The sequence below is a fragment of the Arachis ipaensis genome, chromosome B5, assembly GCF_059453495.1.
Source record: "Arachis ipaensis isolate K30076 ecotype BB chromosome B5, ASM5945349v1, whole genome shotgun sequence".
NCBI classification, from domain to species: Eukaryota; Viridiplantae; Streptophyta; class Magnoliopsida; order Fabales; family Fabaceae; genus Arachis; species Arachis ipaensis.
Window position 1 is genome coordinate 40,222,224 of NC_142440.1, and position 23,918 is coordinate 40,246,141.

The window sequence follows — 23,918 nt, forward strand, 5'->3', positions numbered from 1 at the left end:
TTATTCATTTACTAACACTCCTCTTCATCTAAGAATTCGAACCTACTCCTCACCCTTGTGTTTGGATTCTCCTTCTTCTATTCATATCTTCTTCTACTCACATAAAAGAATCTCTATACTGTGACATAGAGGATTCCATATTTTCTGTTCTCTTCTTTTTCATATGAGCAGGAACAAGGACAAGAACATTCTTGTTGAAGCTGATCCTGAACCTGAAAGAACTCTAAAGAGGAAGCTAAGGGAAGCTAAAGCACAATTCTCTGGAGAAAATCTGACAGAAATTTTCGAAAAAGATGGAGACATGGCCGAAAATAATAACAATGCAAGGAAGATGCTTGGTGACTTTACTGCACCTAATTCCAATTTACATGGAAGAAGCATCTCAATCCCTGCCATTGGAGCAAACAATTTTGAGCTGAAACCTCAATTAGTTTCTCTGATGCAACAGAATTGCAAGTTTTATGGACTTCCATCCGAAGATCCTTTTAAGTTCTTAACTGAATTCTTGCAGATCTGTGATACTGTTAAGACCAATGGGGTTGATCCCGAGGTCTACAGGCTTATGCTTTTCCCATTTGCTGTAAGAGACAGAGCTAGAATATGGTTGGACTATCAACCTAAGGATAGCCTGAACTCTTGGGATAAGCTGGTCACGGCTTTCTTAGCCAAGTTTTTTCCTCCTCAAAAGCTTAGTAAGCTTAGAGTGGATGTTCAAACCTTCAGACAAAAAGAAGGTGAATCCCTCTATGAAGCTTGGGAAAGATACAAGGAACTGACCAAAAAGCGTCCTTCTGACATGCTTTCAGAATGGACCATCCTGGATATATTCTATGATGGTCTGTCTGAATTATCTAAAATGTCATTGGACCATTCTGCAGGTGGATCCATTCACCTAAAGAAAACGCCTGCAGAAGCTCAGGAACTCATTGACATGGTTACAAATAACCAGTTCATGTACACTTCTGAAAGGAATCCTATGAGTAATGGGACGCCTCAGAGGAAGAGAGTTCTTGAAATTGATACTCTGAATGCCATATTAGCTCAAAACAAAATATTGACTCAGCAAGTCAATATGATCTCTCAGAGTATGAATGGATTGAAGGAATCATCCAACAGTACAAAAGAGGCATCTTCTGAAGAAGAAGCTTATGATCCTGAGAACCCTGCAATAGCAGAGGTGAATTACATGGGTGAACCCTATGGAAACACCTATAATCCCTCATGGAGAAATCATCCAAATTTCTCATGGAAGGATCAACAAAAGCCTCAACAAGGCTTTAATAATGGTGGAAGAAACAGGTTTAGCAATAGCAAGCCTTTTCCATCATCCACTCAGCAACTGACAGAGAATTCTGAGCAGAATCCATCTAGCTTAGCAAATATAGTCTCTGATCTATCTAAGGCCACTGTAAGTTTCATGAATGAAACAAGGTCCTCCATTAGGAATTTAGAGGCACAAGTGGGCCAGCTGAGTAAAAGAGTCACTGAAACTCCTCCTAGTACTCTTCCAAGCAATACAGAAGAAAATCCAAAGAGAGAGTGCAAGGCCATTGATTTAACCATAATGGCCGAACCTACAAGGGAGGGAAGGACGTGAATCCTAGTGAGGAAGACCTTCTGGGACGTCCAGTGACCAATAAGGAGTTTCCCTTTGAGGAACCAAAGGAATCTGAGGCTCATCTAGAGGCCATAGAGATTCCATTGAACCTCCTTCTGCCCTTCATGAGCTCTGATGAGTATTCTTCCTCTGAAGAGGATGAAGACATTACTGAAGAGCAAGTTGCTAAATACCTTGGTGCAATCATGAAGCTGAATGCCAAATTATTTGGTAATGAGACTTGGGAAGATAAACCTCCCTTACTCACCAATGAACTAAATGCATTGGATAGGCAGAAATTACCTCAAAAGAAACAGGATCCAGGCAAATTCTTAATACCCTGTACCATAGGCACCATGACCTTTGAGAAGGCTCTGTGTGACCTGGGGTCAGGAATAAACTTAATGCCACTCTCTGTAATGGAGAAACTAGGGATCTTTGAGGTGCAAGCTGCTAGAATCTCATTAGAGATGGCAAATAGCTCAAGAAAACAGGCTTATAGACAAGTAGATGACATGTTAGTGAAGGTTGAAGGTCTTTGCATCTGATGCACGGAAAATTTGTCTCGCAACAAATTTCCTTCGGCAAGTGTACCGAATTTGTCGTCAAGTAAAAACTCACAATAGAGTGAGGTCGAATCCCACAAGGATTGATTGATCAAGCAACTTTAATTAGAGGAATGTTCTAGTTGAGCGAATCCAGGATTTGAGTTTAGAATTGCAGAAAATAAAATGGCGGGAAGGTAATTGACAGAAAAAGTAAATACTAAAATTAAAGAACTGAAAGTAAATGACTGAAGTAAATTGCAGAATTGTAAATGGGAATGGGGGAATTGCTCATAAAAGTAAGTGACATAAAATAAAGAGAATGGGTAAGATCAGAAATGGGGAGTTCATTGGGCTCAGGAGATGTTGCATTCTCCGGATCAATTTCATTTTCATCTCTTCCTCAATCAATGCACTCATTGATCTCCTTGGCAATCTTAAGTGATTGAATTACAATTTCTTGTAATTCAATCTCTCAAATCTTGATCAATAGCCAATTCCTTGGTCAATTGCTCATGAGAAGAGATGAAGTATGGTCACTGATTATACCACATGCATTTCCCAAATCAAGTGTTGAGAGGATTATAGTCACATATCCATCCAAACCCAATTTGGTCCAGCATGAGAAAGCATTTCTAGCTTGATCTCTTCATTCCTCTTTCAAGATTCAGAAGAGATCCAAGTATGAATAGCTTCTTTTCCAAGATAACTACCCAATTGGATGAAGATCGAAAGCTTTCAAGTAAAATCAAGAGAAAAGATAGAAGAAGAATAATGAAAACTTGTATTGATCTATCAAATTACAACAGAGCTCCCTAACCCAATGAAAGGGGTTTAGTTATTCATAGCTCTGGAAAATGAAAACAAAGATGGAGAATACATAATGAAACTAGAAGTGCAGAGAAAGTAAATACAGAGAGTAATTCTATGCCCAGAGGCTCCCCTATATTTTCCAACTCCCAAAATAATTCAAAGTTTCTCCAATATATACTACTCTTCTACTCCTCTAGTTGGTTCTTCAAGTCTTGGGTCTGGGCCTTTGGATCTTGAGTTTGAAGCAGTTATCTTCTTCATTCGGCTTGGCTTTACTTGCAGAGAGAAATTGTGAAGTGGGCAGAGACTTTAGCTCAGGACGTTAGTGGTGTTAACGTTCAGTGAAAATATGGGTTCGAGAACGTTAGTGACACTCAACTTTTTCACTAACGTTCCTTACCCAAGTAAGAGCCACGTTAACCTCAACGTTAGTGGCACAAACGTTGCCACTAACGTTGCCTCTTTGTCCTTCGCGCACGTTATTGGGACTCAACTTTCCCAATAACGTTGAGAAGCCTCCCCCTTCCCAACGTTAGAGTCCACGTTAACTTAGTTAACGTGGCTCTTTTAACGTAGGCTTGCCAACCTTCGAGAACGTTAGTGACATTTAACATTGTCACTAACGTTCCAATGTGCTCCTTAGCTCCCACGTTAGAGTCCACGTTAACTAGGTTAACGTGGCTTCTAACGTGGCCTATGCTAGCCATCTCCAACGTTAGTGACAAAGTTGAGTGTCACTAACGTTGGTTCAACATTCCTTTAGTTGAGTGTCACTAACGTTGGTTCAACATTCCTTGGTGGATGGTTTGAGTGAGCTGGGAGTATTGTTCCTGTTGCTGCTCCATTTGTTTTTTCTGCCACTCTTCTTGTTGGCTCATCCGGTTCAGTATTTGCTCTTGTCCTTCCATATGTCTCATCCCCAAATCTTCAATAGCTCTTAGAAGGTGATTCATATTCAAGTCGGCTGGGTAAGGATGCTCTCCTTGTTGATATTCTTCCTGACGAAACTCCTCTTGGTGAACTCCTTCTTTTGCTTTTAGTTTCCCTATTTGTGGCCTTCTTTGTTGCTGAGAAGGTGTAGTATAGGCCATACGCTGGGTTGTCATTAGCCTCCCAAGGTTCACCCAGTCTGGATTGCTATCCTCAAAGACCACCTTGGCCTTTGTGCACAATCTGAGAATGGTGCTGGGGTACCAAAGCCTGGCACCTGATTCAAGCTTCTCAGCTGAATCTTGAATTCCCTCAGCTATAAGTTCATGCACATTGATTTCTCCACCTTGTGCTAGGCAATGTACCATAGTTGCTCGATTAATATTTACCTCTGAATTATTTGCAGCTGGGAGAATAGACCTCCTCACGAGTTCAAACCACCCCTTGGCTTCTGGGCTAAGGTCTCCCCTCTTGATGAACCGGGGTCTCCGATCTCCATACCTCTCCCAGGTAGCTGCTATAACACAGATGTCAGTCACGATCTCAGTGAGCTCATCATTGTCTTGGCTTTTACTTATCCTTGCATGATAGCTAGGCTTATCAAAATGTGGTGATTTCAGGTGAAGAGTTCTTATTATAGCATTTGGGCTGAAGTCTACCTCCTTTCCTCTTACATAGCTTTTGAAGGTTGGGGCCTTGGTTTTATCTTCTCTGACCACATTTGCGTAGAAATCTTTGATGAGACTTGCATTGATCTTCCCCTCTGGATTGGTGAGCATTTGCCACCCTCTTTCTTCAATCTTCTCCCGAATCTGTGGGCATTCGTCTTTATTGATTTGGAAGGTTAACTCGGACAGTATCTTTTTGAGCTTTATCCGCTCAAATTCTCGTTCATGGAAGGCAGTCTTGAATCTCTTCTTGTCGAAAGGAATGTTCTCCATTGGTTCCTTCCTCTTCTGCCTCTTGGAGCTTGATGATGCCATGAATGAAGTTAATGCGAAAAGAGTGTAGTGAAGGGAAGAAATGTGGGATTTAGAGAGTGGGAAGTTGAAGAACTAGTTGCTGGAAAGTGAAGTGCAAGGGATATGAATTTCGAATGTGGGGATGGTGCGGATTGGATCCACTTATATAGAGAAGTGATGAAGAGATGAAAGGTGTGGATTGATGGGGTTGGTGTATGATGAACGGATGGGATTTTGTATGGAGTAAGCACGAGGATTACCAACTTTATGATGGAGTTGGTTCAGTTTCCAAGTTTGTTCTTCCTCCAATGTTGCATGGCAACCATTCCCAATGCATTCCCCCTTGAGGCACGTGTGTAGTACCCTCTTCATGAAGTGGCCGAACCTTTCTCATTAAATTGTCCAATCAATCTCCTTCAATGCTCCTTTCTTTTCCCTATAAAGATCAAATAAGAAAAGTAAGAAATATCACAAAAAGAAATCAATTTAAATTTTTACGGCTAGAATAATAAAGAGAAGAAAAGATTTTGTTTATTCATGAACTCCAACTAACTAACTAACTGTGTATCCTTATATGCACATTGGTGGCACCATGGGGTGACACCAAACTTAGTTTGGAGCACTGTGATGAAAAGTTCTGTTCAATGCTCCAAGACTAGCATGCTTTCTGTTGTATTCATGCTTTCTTGGGACTCTTTGAACACCAAACTTGTTCTTCACTATATACTGCAATATAAGGACTTCACCAAGTTTGGGTTGGAATTCATGAATATTGACTTATTCACTAGTAAAAGCTAATAAAACATGGGTTGCCTCCCATGAAGCGCTTCTTTAGCGTCACTAGCTTGACGTTTCTCCTTCATCAGGGAGGTTGATAATGCTTCAAGTCCTCCCCTCTTGCCTTGGACTTATATCCATTGGTTGTATCAATGATCTCTACATGTTCCAAGGAGAGAACTCTGTTGATAGTGAAGACCTTAGGTAACTGAGATGGTACAGTGGGGAGATTAGGGGGGATATCTGGGAAGTAAGCTGAGATCACTTTATCTCCTGGAGAGAAGTCTTCCGTAGGGATCTTCTTGTTCCTCCACCCCCTTGGTACCTTCTTCTTTGTCCCTTTTGATGCTACCTTGCTCTTGGCGACTTTTTCTTCTAAGGGAATTTTGTTGTTGTCTTCACATGCCTCTGGTGGTTTAGGTTCCTCTAGCTTCTCCTTGAGCTGTGACAATTGCTGTTTGCCTTGTTCATCATTCAGTGGGGTTCTCAGATTTGTTGGTTGTGCTTCAGTGCTTGTTTCCTCTGTCAGCATCTCATTATGATCATTGCTTGGTTCTTTGTTTTCTTGGTCTGCTTCTTGTGAGAGTTTGAAGACATTAAAGCTGAGTCGTTCATCATGGGTCCTCAATATTAGCTCCCCTCGCTCCACATCTATGAGTGCTCTGGCTGTAGCTAGGAATGGTCTTCCCAATATGATTGGGTGAGTGTGACTCTCTTCCATGTCCAAGATGACAAAGTCTGTGGGAAGAAAGTATTTCCCCACCTTTAACAATACATTTTCCACCACCCCTATTGCTTGTTTTTGAGTTTGTCAGCCAGCCTAATGACTACATCTGTGAGAAATATCTCATTGATCTGCAGCCTCTTCATCAGGGATAAGGGCATTAAGTTGATGCTTGCTCCCAAATCGCAGAATGCTCTATCAAACATTGTTTCCCCTATGGCACAGGGGACATGAAAACTCCCTGGATCTTTTCTTTTCGTAGGCAATTGCGGTTGAATGAGGGCACTGCACTCCTTGTTCATCACTATAGTTTGCCTTCCCTTGAGTGAGCTTTTTTTGGGAAGCAGTTCCTTCATATACTTGATGTATGCAGGCATTTGTTGGATAGTCTTGATGAACGGTATGTTCACTTGCAAAGATGCAAACAAGTCAAGAAATCTTGAGTATATTCTTTTCTCCACAGCACCATTGAGCAGTTGGAGAAAAGGTGCATAGAGTCTCAGCAGCTCCTGTTTTGAGATTTCTGGTTCTTGGTAATATTTTTCCCTTTCCTCTACTGAGGTTTCTTCAGGTTGTTCTGACAGCTTGCTTGGCTTGTCCTTAGTCTCCTTATCACTTATAGTGACCATCTTGCAATCTTCCCATCTTACTTTCTTTGTTTCACCTCTCGGATTCTTTTTTGTGTCACTTGGGAATCCATCTGTGGGTTTGGGAATTTGCTCAGAGAGATACCCCACTTGAGATTCCAACCTCTTGATTGTGTCTCCCTGGTTCTTGAAACTGGCTCACACTTCCTCCTTGAACACCTTGTTGTCTTGAATCTCCTTGCTTATGCCTTCAAGTAGATTCTCAATCCTTGAGATTCTTTCATCAAATGATGATAGGTCAGGCTGAGGAGGGTTATTCTGGCCTTGATATGAATGTGGAGAGGTGTTGTTATGGGGGTGTTGATATGGTCTAGATGTGAAGTGTTGGGTGGCTGTATTGTTTGGATTTGGGCGTCTTTGATCAAGGCTTTGGTCTTGTTGATTTCCCCACCCAAAGTTCGGGTAGTTCCTCCATCCAGGGTTGTAAGTCTTGGAGTATGGATCATGATTTTGCCTAGGTGAATTCCCAATGTAGTTGGCTTGCTCCTGACTACCCTCTGCTTCTTCATTCACTCCTTCTTGGGTTGTTGATGAAGTGGAGATTGCTGCTACTTGGTTCCTCTCCATCTTCTTGGTGAGGTCAGCCAGCTGCTGGGTAATGAGCTTGTTTTGGGCCAGCAGAGCATCTACATTGTTTAGCTCCATTACTCCTCTTGTGTTCCCTCTTTCGGAAGCATAGAAGTAGTCGTTCTCTGCTACTATTTCAATGACATCTATGGCCTCCTCAATGGTCTTCTTCTTGTTCAAAGATCCTCCGGACGAATGGTCTACGGCCATCTTTGACTCATAAGAGAGCCCTTCATAGAAAATGTGCAGCTACACCCATTCATTGAACATATCGGGTGGGCACCTCCTTGTTAGGTCTTTAAACCTCTCCCATACTTCATATAGAGTCTCACCATCTTGTTGCCTGAAAGTTTGGACCTCAGCTCTCAGCCTATTGATTCGTTGAGGAGGGTAAAATCTTGCTAAGAATTTGTTCACCACATCTTCCCAAGTTGTCAAGCTCTCCCTTGGGAAAGACTCCAGCCACTTGGCTGCCTTATCCTTGAGTGAGAATGGAAATAAGAGCAGTCTATAGGCGTCAGGATGAACACCATTAGACTTCACTGTGTCACATATTATCAGGAAGGTGGTTAGATGTTGATTGGGGTCCTCTTGGACACTTCCTCCAAACGAACAGTTGTTCTGAACAAGGGTGATGAGCTGTGGTTTTAGTTCAAAATTGTTGGCATGGATGGTTGGCTTTTGAATGCTACTTCCACAGTTTCCTGGGTTTGGATTGATGTAAGAGCCTAAAACTCTTCTATCATCCCCAGCATGATTTGCTCGACCTCTTCCGCCATGGTTGTGAGCCTCTTCTTCATGATGATTTTCCATGTTTTCTTCCATGTTTGGTTCAAAGTATTCCTCAAAGTGTTCCTCCTCTTCTTCAGCACCAACTACATGTTTTTTTCTTGCCTCCCTCCTTAATCTAAGGAAGGTTCTCTCAGGTTCAGAATCAAAGGAAGTTGAAGCCCCGCTTCTTCTCCCTGTCATACAACCAACAAGTACAAGCAAAGAGAATAGATGCAGAAAGTATATCTGTCAGAATTACTGTTAGTGTGAGTGATGCAATATATCAAACAGTTAGTGGGTCAGTGAGATGAATGGTAAATAACAAAGAAAAAGTGGGGGGAAGGGAAGAAATTAACTAAAACAGGAAGTAAATGACTCAAATAGAAAATTAAATCAAACAAAAATAAAATGCTCAATCTAGTTATCCTCCAATCTAATCATTGTTGATGCACAATCAATCCCCGGCAACGGCACCATAAACTTGATGCACGGAAAATTTGTCTCGCAACAAATTTCCTTCGGCAAGTGTACCGAATTTGTCGTCAAGTAAAAACTCACAATAGAGTGAGGTCGAATCCAACAAGGATTGATTGATAAAGCAACTTTAATTAGAGGAATGTTCTAGTTGAGTGAATCCAGGATTTGAGTTTAGAATTGCAGAAAATAAAATGGCGGGAAGGTAAATGACAGAAAAAGTAAATGCTAAAATTAAAGAACTGAAAGTAAATGACTGAAGTAAATTACAGAATTGTAAATGGGAATGGGGGAATTGCTCATAAAAGTAAGTGACATAAAATAAAGAGAATGGGTAAGATCAGAAATGAGGAGTTCATTGGGCTCAGGAGATGTTGCATTCTCCGGATCAATTTCATTTTCATCTCTTCCTCAATCAATGCACTCATTGATCTCCTTGGCAATCTTAAGTGATTGAATTACAATTTCTTGTAATTCAATCTCTCAAATCTTGATCAATAGCCAATTCCTTGGTCAATTGCTCATGAGAAGAGATGAAGTATGGTCACTGATTATACCACATGCATTTCCCAAATCAAGTGTTGAGAGGATTATAGTCACATATCCATCCAAACCCAATTTGGTCCAGCATGAGAAAGCATTTCTAGCTTGATCTCTTCATTCCTCTTTCAAGATTCAGAAGAGATCCAAGTATGAATAGCTTCTTTTCCAAGATAACTACCCAATTGGATGAAGATCGAAAGCTTTCAAGTAAAATCAAGAGAAAAGATAGAAGAAGAATAATGAAAACTTGTATTGATCTATCAAATTACAACAGAGCTCCCTAACCCAATGAAAGGGGTTTAGTTATTCATAGCTCTGGAAAATGAAAACAAAGATGGAGAATACATAATGAAACTAGAAGTGCAGAGAAAGTAAATACAGAGAGTAATTCTATGCCCAGAGGCTCCCCTATATTTTCCAACTCCCAAAATAATTCAAAGTTTCTCCAATATATACTACTCTTCTACTCCTCTAGTTGGTTCTTCAAGTCTTGGGTCTGGGCCTTTGGATCTTGAGTTTGAAGCAGTTATCTTCTTCATTCGGCTTGGCTTTACTTGCAGAGAGAAATTGTGAAGTGGGCAGAGACTTTAGCTCAGGACGTTAGTGGTGTTAACGTTCAGTGAAAATATGGGTTCGAGAACGTTAGTGACACTCAACTTTTTCACTAACGTTCCTTACCCAAGTAAGAGCCACGTTAACCTCAACGTTAGTGGCACAAACGTTGCCACTAACGTTGCCTCTTTGTCCTTCGCGCATGTTATTGGGACTCAACTTTCCCAATAACATTGAGAAGCCTCCCCCTTCCCAACGTTAGAGTCCACGTTAACTTAGTTAACGTGGCTCTTTTAACGTAGGCTTGCCAACCTTCGAGAACGTTAGTGACACTTAACATTGTCACTAACATTCCAATGTGCCCCTTAGCTCCCACGTTAGAGTCCACGTTAACTAGGTTAACGTGGCTTCTAACGTGGCCTATGCTAGCCATCTCCAACGTTAGTGACAAAGTTGAGTGTTACTAACGTTGGTTCAACATTCCTTTATCCACGTTAGCTAGTTAACGTGGGAGTTAATGTGGCTCATGGTGGCATGTGTGGGCTCCTTCCAACGTTAGTGGCAATGTTGGGTGTCACTAACGTTGGCGTCACCCCCCTTCCTCACGTTAGCTTCCACGTTAACTAGGTTAACGTTGGAGTTAACGTGGCCTAGAGTGACTTGGCCAACGTTAGTGGTAATGTTGAATGTCACTAACGTTGGCTTCCCCCCTTTCTTCTTAACGTTCGAGGTCACGTTAACTAAGTTAACGTGGACTCTAACGTGGCCACTTATAGCTTGGTCCAACGTTAGTGATAATGTTAAGTGTCACTAACGTTGGCTCCATTTCCTTTCTTCCACGTTAGAGTTCACGTTAACTTAGTTAACGTGACTCTTAACGTGGGCAATGATGGCTTCGAGAGCGTTATTGACAATCACTTTTCTCATTAACTTTGCAAGTTACTCCCATTCCACGTTAGTGTTAACGTTAGTGTAACTAACGTAGCCACTAATGTGGTTCTTCTTTGCTTCCTTTGTCCTGAAATCAAGCAATAAAGTGCATCAAAGTTCTAGTCCAAGTCATGGGAAATGCAACATCAAATTTGTCCTTAAATTCATGCAAAATCCTCATGAAATCATGTAAAGTGCACAATGTATGCTTGAATCAAGATGTAAGTGAATATCTACCCAAAACTAGCTTATTTCCTAAGAAAATGCATGAAACTACCCTAAAAACAATAAAGAAAAGGTCAGTGAAACTGGCCAAAATGCCCTGGCATCAGCATCCCTGCTGATTTCATAATCCTAGACACTGAGAAGGATGAGGATGAATCCATCATCCTTAGAAGACCCTTCCTAGCCACAGCAAGAGCTGTGATTGATATGGACAGAGGAGAGTTGGTCCTCCAACTGAATGAGGACAACCTTGTGCTTGAAACTCAAGAATCTCCTTCTGTAACCATGGAGAGGAAGCATGAAAAGCTTCTCTCACTGCAGAGTCAACCAAAGCCCCCACTGTCAAACTCTCAGTTTGGTGTTGAACCCCCACATTCAAACTCTAAGTTTGGTGTTGGGAGGTTCCAACCTTGCTCTGATTATCTGTGAGGCTCCATGAGAGCTCACTGTCAAGCTATTGACATTAAAGAAGCGCTTGTTGGGAGGCAACCCAATGTTATTTAATCATATCTATTTTATTTTCTTTTTTTCGTATTTTATTAGGCTGATGATCATGTGAAGTCACAAAAAACTACTGAAAAATCAAAAACAGAATGAAAAATAACATTGAAAATAGCACACCCTGGAGGAGAGCAATCTGGCATTTAAACGCCAGAAACAAGCATCTGTCTGACGTTTAACGCCAGAAACAGGCACCAAGCTGGCGTTTAATGCCAGAAACAAGCATCTACCTGGCGTTAAATGCCAGAAACAAGCTACATTTGGGCGTTTAACGCCAGAAACAGGTAGCAGTCTGGCGTTAAACGCCAGGATTGCACAGCAAGGGCGTTTTACACGCCTAATTGGAGCAGGGATGTTAAGTCCTTGACCCCACTTGATCTGTGGACCTTACAGGATCCCCATAGGATCTGTGGACCCCACAGGATCCCCATCACTTCTTCTCTCCTCATTCACACCATTTCATAACTCTCTTCCACAAATACCCTTCACCAATCACCTCCATTACTCCTCCAAATCCATTATACAACCCACCTACACCCACCCACCCAAATTCAAACCATCACTCTTTCCTTTTCACACATCATTACCACCTAAAACCCCCTGGCCGAACCATTCACACACCTCCATCTTCTCCATCTCTTCTTCTTCTCATCTTCTCATCCTTTCTTCTTTTGCTCGAGGACGAGCAAATATTTTAAGTTTGGTGTGAAAAAAGCATTGCTTTTTTATTTTTCCATAACCACTAATACCTCAAGGGATGCACTTTCCTCCATAAAACTATTGGGAGCAAATCAACACCTCCCTAGGAGAATTAAGTTCCAATATGGGACAACTAAGGGTGGAGCACCAAGAGCACTCCATCATCCTCCATGAGATTAGAGAAGATCAAAGAGCCATGAGGGAGGAGCAACAAAGGCAAGGAAGAGACATAGAGGAGCTCAAAAGCACCATTGGTTCTTCAAGAAGAGGAAGACGTCACCCTCACTAAGGTGGACTCATTCCTTAATCTCCTTGTCTATTTATTTACTGTTTTTCAATTTTTGAGCTTTATGTTTTATTTATGTTTTGTGTCTTTACTATATGATCACTAGTGTCTAAGTGTCTATGCCTTAAAGTTATGAATGTCCTATGAATCCATCACCTCTCTTAAATAAAAAATATTCTAAAAACAAAAGAACAAGAAGTATAGGGTTTCAAATTCATCCTTAAAACTAGTTTAATTATTTTGATGTGGTGATAATACTTTTTGTTTTCTGAATGAATGCTTGAACAGTGCATATGTCTTTTGAATTTGATGTTTATGAATGTTAAATATCTTGGCTCTTGAAGAATAAGAAAAAAGGAGACATGTTATTTGATGATCTGAAAAATCATAAAAATGATTCTTGAAGCAAGAAAAAGCAGTGAATACAAAAGCTTGCAAAAAAAAAAAAAGAAAAAATAGCGAAAAAAAAGAGAAAAAGAAAAAGCAAGCAGAAAAAGCCAAAAGCTCTTTAAACCAAAAGACAAGAGCAAAAAGCCAATAGCCCTTAAAACCAAAAGGCAAGGGTAATAAAAAGGATTCAAGGCTTTGAGCATCAGTGGATAGGAGGGCCTAAAGGAATAAAATCCTGGGCTAAGCGGCTAAACCAAGCTGTCCCTAACCATGTGCTTGTGGCGTGAAGGTGTCAAGTGAAAACTTGAGGCTGAGCGGTTAAAGTCAAGGTCCAAAGCAAAGAAAAGAGTGTGCTTAAGAACCCTAGACACCTCTAATTGGGGACTTTAGCAAAGCTGAGTCACAATCTAAAAAGGTTCACCCAGTTATGTGTCTGTGGCATTTATGTATCCGGTGGTAATACTGGAAAACAAAGTACTTAGGGCCACGGCCAAGACTCATAAAGCAACTGTGTTCAAGAATCAACATACTGAACTAGGAGAATCAATAACACTATCTGAACTCTGAGTTCCTATAGATTCCAATCATTCTGAACTTCAATGGATAAAGTGAGATGCCAAAACTATTCAAGAAGCAAAAGGCTACAAGTCCCGCTCATCTGATTGGAGCTAAGTTTCATTGATATTTTGGAATTTATAGTATATTCTCTTCTTTTAATCCTATTTGATTTTCAGTTGCTTGGGGACAAGCAACAATTTAAGTTTGGTGTTGTGATGAACGGATAATTTATACGCTTTTTGGCGTTGTTTTTACATAGTTTTCAGTATAATTTAGTTAGTTTTTAGTATATTTTTATTAGTTTTTAAATAAAATCACATTTCTGGACTTTACTATGAGTTTGTGTGTTTTTCTGTGATTTCAGGTATTTTCTGGCTGAAATTGAGGGACTTGAGCAAAAATCAGATTCAGAGGTTGAAGAAGGACTGGAGATGCTGCTGGATTCTGACCTCCCTGCACTCAAAGTGAATTTTCTGGAGCTACAGAACTCCAAATGGCGAGCTCTCAATTGCGTAGTAAAATAGACATCCAGGGCTTTCCAGAAATATATAATAGTCCATACTTTGCTCGAGTTTAGATGACGCAAACTGGCGTCCAACATCAGTTCCATGCTGCATTCTGGAGTTAAACGCTAGAAACAGGTTGCAAAGTGGAGTTAAACGCCAGAAACAGGTTACAAATTGGCGTTCAACTCCAAGAAAAGCCTCTACACGTGTAAAGCTCAATACTCAGCCCAAGCACATACCAAGTGGGCCCCAAAAGTGGATTTCTGCATCATTTACTCATTTATGTAAACCCTAGTAACTAGTTTAGCATAAATAGGACTTTTTACTATTGTATTTACATCTTTGGATTATCTTTTGATCCTTTGATCACGTTTTGGGGGCTGGCCATTCGGCCATGCCTGGACCTTATCACTTATGTATTTTTAATGGTAGAGTTTCTACACTCCATAGATTAAGGTGTGGAGCTCTGCTGTTCCTCATGAATTAATACAAAGTACTACTGTTTTTTTTTGTTCAATTCAAGCTTATTCCTTCTCTAAGATATCCATTCATGCCCAAGAACATGATGAATGTGATGATTATGTGACGCTCATCATCATTCTCACCTATGAACGCGTGCTTGACAAACACTTCCGTTCTACATGCAAACAAGCTAGAATGAGTATCTCTTAGATATCTAATACAGAGGACCGAGTTCGAGATATTAGAATCTTCGTGGTATAAGTTAGAACCCATACACGGCCATTTTTGAGATCCGAAAAGTCTAAACCTTATCTGTGGTATGACGAGCTTCAAACTCGCGAGTGCTGGATGATGATATATTTTGGTGAGAAACGAATCTCTCCCAAAACACCACAAACTAACAGGTAAGTGTACCGGGTCGTATCAAGTAATAAAAACTCACGGGAGTGAGGTCGATCCCACAGGGATTGAAGGATTGAGCAATTTTAGTTTAGTGGTTGATTTAGTCAAGCGAATCAAGTGTTGGTTGAGTGATTTGTGACTTGCAGAATGTAAATTGCATTGAAGTAAAGAGAACAAGAAATAAATGGCTGAAACTTAAAGAACAAGAAACTAAATGGCAGAAACTTAAAGTGCAAGAAATGTAAATTGCGGAATCTTAAATGACAAGAAATGTAAATTGCTTGAAATGTAAAGGGGATTGGGATGTGGATTTGCAGAAATTAAACAAGGAAAAACTAAATTGCATCAAACAGAAGAGGGAAAGAGAATTGGGATTGAATCGGATCTTGAAGCAGTAAAGTAAATGAACAGAAAAGGCAATAAACAGGAAATTGAAATGAGAAATTCAGATCTCAGGACCCAGAGACTAGAGAACCAAGTCTAGATCTCAATGCCTTCCTAGATCCAACAAGAACAATAGCAAGGAAATTGTAAATTGCCAAGAAAAGAGATGAAGAACAATGAACCGGAAATGAAATTCAATTAACAGTAAAGTAAAGAAACAGAGAGATCCAAGATTGAGATTGAAACAGAATTTCTTCAATTCTCCAATCCAAGATCCAAGACAAAAGTAAAATGAAATTGCAAGTAAAAGGAAACAAAGAAATTCAAGTTCACTCAGTAACAAAAGCTTCCCAAAAACTATTATGAAAATTCTAAAAGAAAAGCTCTCTCACTAACTTGAATTCTATCTTATTTATACACTTTCCAAAATGATCTTCAAGCCTTGAGTTGGGCCTTTGTTCTTGGTGGAATTGGGTTGAAAATGGCCTTGGTTGATTGCTCTTGAAGTTTGAAGAAGAACCGAAGTGAACCAATTGAATCGGTTTTGAGGTTAGCCAAAGTTGGTTTCAACGTTAGGGCCAAAGTTAGGGGTCTAACTTTGACCCCAACTTTTCATAGCAGCAACCCACATCCTTCTGGTTTGGACGTTGGTGCCAACGTTAGGGGTCTAACTTTGACCCTAACGTTGGCAATGCTTAGTGCTAGTGGTGCCAACGTTAGCCTCCAAGTTAGGGGGCTAACGTTGGCGCAAACGTTGGCCTTCCTCCTTTGTAATTCAAGTGCCAACGTTAGCCTCCAAGTTAGGGGGCTAACGTTGGCGCAAACGTTGGTTTTCCCCCTTTGTAATTTAAGTGCCAACGTTAGCCTCCAAGTTAGGGGGCTAACGTTGGCGCAAACGTTGGTGCCCAGGGGAGAAACTCTCAAGTTCCAACGTTAGCCTCCAAGTTAAGGGGCTAACGTTGGAGCTAACGTTGGCCACTTCCTTGCAATGTCATGTGCCAACGTTAGCCTCCAAGTTAGGGGGCTAACGTTGGCTCAAACGTGGGGAGCCCAGGGAGTGATTTTCATGCCCAACGTTAGCCTCCAAGTTAGGGGGCTAACGTTGGGGCTAACTTCATGCCTCCCGGTTCAATTTCACTTATTCCATTGTCCTCTCTTCACTCTTAGCCATTCCTCTTTGCTTCAACCTTTCTCCAAGCTTTCTTCACCTATCATTGATCAACCAAACTTATCAAAGCTTTGCTCAAAATCATGAGGTATTCAATCTTTCATAATATGCAACAAATATAGCACAAAACCTCATGAAATGGCATGAATTCATATATGGTTGGTTCAATCAAGGGAAACATGAAAATCTACTCAATTGGCTTGCTTGTAGCTCAAGAAAGTGCATAATTCTAATGAAAACTAAAGAAAAAGACTAGCTAAAATAGGCTAGGATGACTTGTCATCACAACACCAAACTTAAAGCTTGCTTGTCCCCAAGCAAGAAATGAATTATTAAGAAGAAAGAATGAAATGGAAGAGGAAGTTCATGCTAGCAGAGTATTATTGATAGTTCATGGGGTTTTGTGTGGATATGTAAATACTCACCTCTTATTGATTTCTAGGCCTAGAAAGTCTCCTTCAAGCTTCAAATGACATACTGCTATGACCTCTCATTATTCCTTTATCCTTGGGTATTACTTTGTTCAAAAGCTTTATTTGAGTGTCATGTGTAGCAAGTTCATTTTCTTTTCTTTATACTTGACACATTATTCACCATAGACACTTGGCTCACATTCCTTCTTAAAACATTGATGCCCAGCACCTCTTTGGGCTACTAAATGTCTTGTAGTTAGGTTGCTCTTGATAGTGGACTTTCAGCTGATGATCCCGGGTTAGTTAACCCAAGTCACCAAGTGTTGAGGCACTCCTAAGAGCTTACTAATCCAAGCAGATCCTAGTACAAAGACATCACAGGCATATATTCTAAGGTTCAAGCTATTGGTGTCCAGCTTTGTTTCTTTTTGTTTTTCTTTTGTTTTGCCATTTTTTTTGGCTCTCTTTGTTCTTTCCTTCTTTTTGTTTTTCTTTCTAACCAAGGAATTTAATTCAATTGAGATTCATAGACAGTAGGCCACTCTTTACTTAGAAGGAGATATCCTAGCTCTTTATTCACTAAAAGTAAGCTATTATACAATCACACACATACCACCACTTACTTTTATTCCACTTCTATCTAACAGAGACCATTTCAAACTTTCATCTTGCATTTGTTCCAGCTTCCCAAAAGATTCATGAGATTGAAAGGCATGTTCTTCTTGTATTGCAAGAAATCTTGACTCGAATTCATTTTGTTTGTTTATTATTCTTAGCTCTCTTTCTTCTTGTGCTTGTTGGTTTTGCATGTACAGAGAATGATATTCCTCTTGCCTTGCTTGAATTCTTGTGTATTGTTGAGATAACCTCCCTATTGCTTCTTGCATTTGAGTCATATCCATATTGCTATGTGGGAAAAAATGTGGCTGCTCCTCCTCCTCTTGTGGCTCTTCTTCCGTGTGTGGCTCATCTTCTTCCATTTGCTCTTCTCCTTCCCTTCCTCCATGTGGCCTTCGGCCTTGGTGTGCTTCAAGGGGCGTCATCATTCGTTCAATAGTTATGGGCATGCCTTGGCTTAACCACATTGGATTCTCCTCTTCCAATGGAACCTTGGCCTTTGCACACAACTTCCAAATGGTGCTCGGATAGTACAACCAAGATCCGGCCGAATTTTTTTCAGCTATCTTTTGAATGTCTCTTGCAAGAATCTCATGAACTCTTATCTCTCCACCCACCATGATACAATGCAGCATTAAAGCTCTCTCCCTGTTAACTTCTGAGGTATTTACTGTCCCCAGAATTGACCTTTTCATCAACTCGTACCATCCTTTTGCCTCCGGAATGAGGTTACATCTCTTCAGGAACTTGTATCTATTCTTGTTATCTCCCTCCCATTCTGAGTTCTCAAAACAAATGTCTTTTGCAATCTCCTCATAATCTTGATTCTCAGTCAATCTTTGTTGGTATCCCGGTTCATCAAAGCGGACTGACTTTAGTTTCAAGACTTTTTTGATTGCCTCCGGGCTAAAGTCTACTTCCACCCCACGCACATAGCTCTTGTACGTTGGGGGTTCACGCATGTCAATCCTTGGAACATTCGCATAGAACTCTCTTATGATGTTAGCATTCACTCGGGTGGTTGGCGATGTAAGTTCCTCCCATCTCCTCTTCCGGATTTTGTTCTTTATTTCTTGACATCCATCATCCGGTAGCATGAATGGAATTTCAGGATAGATTTTTTTCTCGTTCATCCATTGAATTTGCATTTGATGAGCCCAAGACTTGAACCTCCATTGGTCATATTCATATGTTTCTTCCTCTACTATTGGATCTTTTCCTTTTCGTCGTTTGGTTCTTGAAGAGGATGCCATGATCACTTGGTTGGTTGAGAGGGGATGTGAAGAATGTTGGAGAGTTTGATGTATTTTTGGAGGAGAAGGAGATTAGGTTCGGACTTGCTAGGGAGTTATGAAGAGAAGATTAAGTGTTTGGAGTTTAAAGTAAAAGAAAAAGTTGCACAAGGCTTGTAATGTTGAGGAGTGATTCGGTCATGTGCATGGCTTGAAGGTGGTATGCTTTTAAATGAGCAATGAAGGGCTAGGATGCAATTAGACACTATGGGGATCAAGGGTGTGCATGTATGGATGAATGAAGACAAAATTTGCTCCTTCCCTTGCCTTTGCCGTGATCATTCTCAAGGAGTGGCAGATTTCTTCCTTGAAGCATGTGATAGGATTTTGTCCTTATGCTCTGCTTTCCTTTGTCTTGTCCTTTTCTTTGAAGATTCTTTGACTTCCTAGTCACCACAACAAGACAACACACATTAGTCTCATCCAACCATAGCAAGGGTGTACTTTTTATTAAAACTTTATGAACCATCAATCCTTGTCTCATTTAAACCGTGACACTTCCTTTGGAAGACACCAAACTTGATGTTTGGTAATATATAAAGAAAATGAGTTTCTTCTTCCAATTAGTGAAGTTTAAATTTTCATAAGAATTGTTTTCATCATACTTTCTTTTTCTCTTTTTTTTTTCATGAAGGATTAATTGTATCCTTGAATTGGTGCATCAAGGTTTGATGAACATCAAACTTGTCTCTTGTCAAAGGGTTTATCACAATTAATGCCTTCATTAAAAAATTTCTATTTATAAGGTTTTGAAAAATAACAAAAGTATGATTATTGATGCATGAATTTCAAATTTTCATGAAGCTGTGTGGATACCAAACTTAGTGTTAGACCATATGCTCTATCAAAATATTTTAAGCATGTGAAACAAAATCTTTTATGATATTGGTTAAGTGTGCTTGAAGACACACCAAACTTAGCATATGTTTCAAAATAGTGCATGCAATAAATGGACACGTTCATGAAAAGAGAAAAGAATTCATGCATCAAGTGATCATAATTTATTGAATGTAAAATGACGAGAATCTTAAAGCATGGGTTGCCTCCCATGGAGCGCTCTTTTATTGTCACTAGCTTGACATTGAAGCTTTCTTTTATGGTGGTTGGTGCTTGTAGGGCCTTAATTTGTTTCCCCTGACCGTGATCCTCTTCTTTGTTCTCTGGTGTTCAATTTCAGCATGTTCTAATGATAGTATGTTGCTGACAGTGTAGTAATCCTCGGTTTGTTGATTTGTCTCCAGCTGTTGATATACCAGTTGCACTTTGTCACCTTTAGAAAGCCCCTCTGTTGGAATCTTTCTATTCTTCTAACCCCTTTTTGTTTTGTTTCTGCGCTTTATCTTTCCTTTTGTTGATCTTTCTTTTCTGGTTGTAGGCTTTCCTTGGGAACCTCCCTTCTCAGTGGCCAGTACTCTAACATCTTTTTGGGCTTTTTCATCAGTTTGCACATTCCTTAGCATTGGGATGTTGCTGTGACTTTCCTGGGCACTCTTCACATAGTCTTTCTTCTCCTTGCTGAATTGTGCCTCTGGTAATACCTTCAAAGTGATGCTCTGGTCGTGCATCCTGAGAGTTAATTCCCCTTCCTCTACGTCTATGATAGCTCTAGCAGTGGCCAAGAATGGCCTTCCCAGTATAACAGAGTCACCATCATCATCGTTTGATTCTAGAACCACAAAGTCAGCAGGGTATATAAAACTGTCCACCTTGACCAAGAGATTTTCAATTACACCCCTGGGGTATACCATTGACTTGTCTACCAACTCCAGAGACATTTGTACTGGTTTGACCTCTTCTATATGCAGCTTTTTCATCAAGGAGGATGATATTAAGTTAATACTTGCTCCGAGATCACACATTGCTTTAGTGATTGTCAATTTCCCAATGGTGCAAGGCAACAAGAAGCTCCCTGGGTCCTCAAGCTTGGGAGGAAGCCCCTTTTGAATCAAGGCCCTGCATTCCTCAGTAATCCTTATGGTTTCTTTCTCATCCCAGCTTCTTTTCTTGTTGATGAGATCCTTCAGAAACTTGGAATATAGAGGCATTTGCTCAAGTGCTTCAGCCAAAGGAATGTTGATTTCCAGCTTCTTAAAAATCTCAAGGAATTTGTGGAACTGCTTGTCTTTCATTTCTTTGTTGAACCTCTGAGGGTAAGGCAGTGGGGGTGTGCTGCTTTTTCCCATTTGCTGCTGCCCCTGAGCTACTTCCTTTGAGCTATGTGGCTGGTTGTTCCTCTCTTTGAGTTTCTCAGTGTCTTTGTTTGGCATCACATTTTGCTCCTTATCCTCATCTGCCTTTGTTTGATTCTCATCCTCTGTTGGTTCTTTGATGTTTTCTGCTTGCTTCCTTGTAGTGTCATTGTTGCTTGTCAATGCTCTTCCACTCCTTAATTGTATTGCCTTGCATTCCTCCTTGGGATTTGGAATTGTGTCACTGGGCAATGAGTTTGAAGGTCTCTCAACAGATACTTGCTTGGAGAGTTGCCCCATCTGTCTCTCTAGGCTCTTTATAGAGGCTTCCTGATTCTTGGCTACCATTTCTTGGTGTTTCAACATTTTGTCTATCATCGCTTCCAAGTGAGTGATTCTTTGGGCTTCAGGTGATACTTGAGGTGGGTTATGAGATGTGGGTGGTGGATGGTAGGTATTTTGGTTGGTGGGTTGGTTATTAGATTGGTATTGGTTGATGTTGGGGTAGTTGTTTTGAGGTTTTCTGAAGGGGTTTTGGTTTGTCTGCTGCTGGTTGTGATTTTGGTTGTTTCTTGGATTGTGTTGGTTTGAGTTCCTCTGCCATGGTTGTTGGTTTTGGGTATGGTTATCTCCCCATCTGAGGTTTGGGTGGTTCTTCCAGGATGGATTGTATGTATCACCATACACTTCATTTGGTCCTTGGTTGTGCATATACTGAACTTGCTCTTGTTGTTGTTCTTCTTGAGTTTCTTCACTCTGTCCCCATGTGGTTGATGATTGGCTAGTGTTGACTGCTGCAACTTGGAGACTATCAATTCTCTTGGCCATTTGCTCAAATTATTGTTGAATTTGCTGCTGCATCATCTTGTTTTGAGCTAGGATTGAATCCACTCCTTCTAATTCCATTACTCCTCTTCTTTGTGATGGTTGGCGGCTTCTTTGATGAGCAAAGAAATATTGGTTGTTGGCCACCATATCCACAAGATTCTGAGCTTCCTCAGCAGTTTTCATCAGTTGTAGTGAACCTCCAGCAGAATGATCTAATGCCTCCTGAGATTTCAATGTCAGGCCTTCATAGAAATTTTGCAGCACGTCCCATTCATTGAACATCTCTGGAGGACACTTTCTGATTAAGGCTTTGTACCTCTCCCATGCTTCATACAAGGATTCGGCATCTAATTGTGTGAATGTCTGCACCTCAGTTTTCAGCCTGATGACTCTTTGAGGTGGATAGAATTTGGCTAGAAATTTAGTCACCAAGTCATCCCAACTAGTGATACTTCCTTGGGGAAAAGTTTCAAGCCATTGTGCAGCCTTATCCCTCAATGAGAACGGGAACAACAGAAGCTTGTAAGTTTCAGGATTCACGCCATTGGATTTGACAGTGTCACAGATCCTTAGGAAGGTAGATAGATGTTGATTTGGATCCTCCAATGGTCCTCCCCCAAATGAGCAATTGTTCTGGACCAATGTGATGAGTTGTGGCTTCAGTTCAAAGTTATTTGCATTGACATTAGGGGTGAGAATGCTACTTCCACAATGTCTAGCATTTGCAAAGGTATAGGAAGCCAATACTCTCCTCTGTTGTGGTTGATTATTGACTCCTCCTTCTGGATTAGATGTATCTCCTTCCATCTCGTGGAATTCTTCGTCTGATTCCTCTTCTCCAACAATGCTTTTCCCTCTTTCAGCTCTCCTTAGCCTCCTGAGAGTTCTTTCGTCTTGTTCATGAAAATTGGGTATGGCTCTTCTTGTACCTGACATACAAGCAGAACATAAGAGCACACAAACCAGTAGCACTTCAATCTATTGTTAGAATGAAGTTTTAGTTAGCTTAAGTAAAAAATCAAACAGTTAGTGGGTTAATCAAAATTAAAGAAAAAGTGCTTGATCTAGATTACCACCTCACTTAATCATTGTCAATCTAATCAATCCCCGGCAACGGCGCCAAAAACTTGATGATATATTTTGGTGAGAAACGAATCTCTCCCAAAACACCACAAACTAACCGGCAAGTGTACCGGGTCGTATCAAGTAATAAAAACTCACGGGAGTGAGGTCGATCCCACAGGGATTGAAGGATTGAGCAATTTTAGTTTAGTGGTTGATTTAGTCAAGCGAATCAAGTGTTGGTTGAGTGATTTGTGACTTGCAGAATGTAAATTGCATTGAAGTAAAGAGAACAAGAAATAAATGGCTGAAACTTAAAGAACAAGAAACTAAATGGCAGAAACTTAAAGTGCAAGAAATGTAAATTGCGGAATCTTAAATGACAAGAAATGTAAATTGCTTGAAATGTAAAGGGGATTGGGATGTGGATTTGCAGAAATTAAACAAGGAAAAACTAAATTGCATCAAACAGAAGAGGGAAAGAGAATTGGGATTGAACCGGATCTTGAAGCAGTAAAGTAAATGAACAGAAAAGGCAATAAACAGGAAATTGAAATGAGAAATTCAGATCTCAGGACCCAGAGACTAGAGAACCAAGTCTAGATCTCAATGCCTTCCTAGATCCAACAAGAACAATAGCAAGGAAATTGTAAATTGCCAAGAAAAGAGATGAAGAACAATGAACCGGAAATGAAATTCAATTAACAGTAAAGTAAAGAAATAGAGAGATCCAAGATTGAGATTGAAACAGAATTTTTTCAATTCTCCAATCCAAGATCCAAGACAAAAGTAAAATGAAATTGCAAGTAAAAGGAAACAAAGAAATTCAAGTTCACTCAGTAACAAAAGCTTCCCAAAAACTATTATGAAAATTCTAAAAGAAAAGCTCTCTCACTAACTTGAATTCTATCCTATTTATACACTTTCCAAAATGATCTTCAAGCCTTGAGTTGGGCCTTTGTTCTTGGTGGAATTGGGTTGAAAGAGGCCTTGGTTGATTGCTCTTGAAGTTTGAAGAAGAACCGAAGTGAACCAATTGAACCGGTTTTGAGGTTAGCCAAAGTTGGTTTCAACGTTAGGGCCAAAGTTAGGGGTCTAACTTT

At 40.3% G+C, this 23,918-nt stretch overlaps 1 non-coding gene across 1 annotated transcript; it reads right to left on the reverse strand.

Moving 5' to 3' along the window:
* Positions 1-694: 694 nt before the first annotated feature.
* On the reverse strand, positions 695-802 carry LOC148563937 (small nucleolar RNA R71). Its single transcript, XR_015884973.1, has one exon. It is a non-coding gene; the product is annotated as a small nucleolar RNA R71 (small nucleolar RNA).
* Positions 803-23,918: the final 23,116 nt, after the last annotated feature.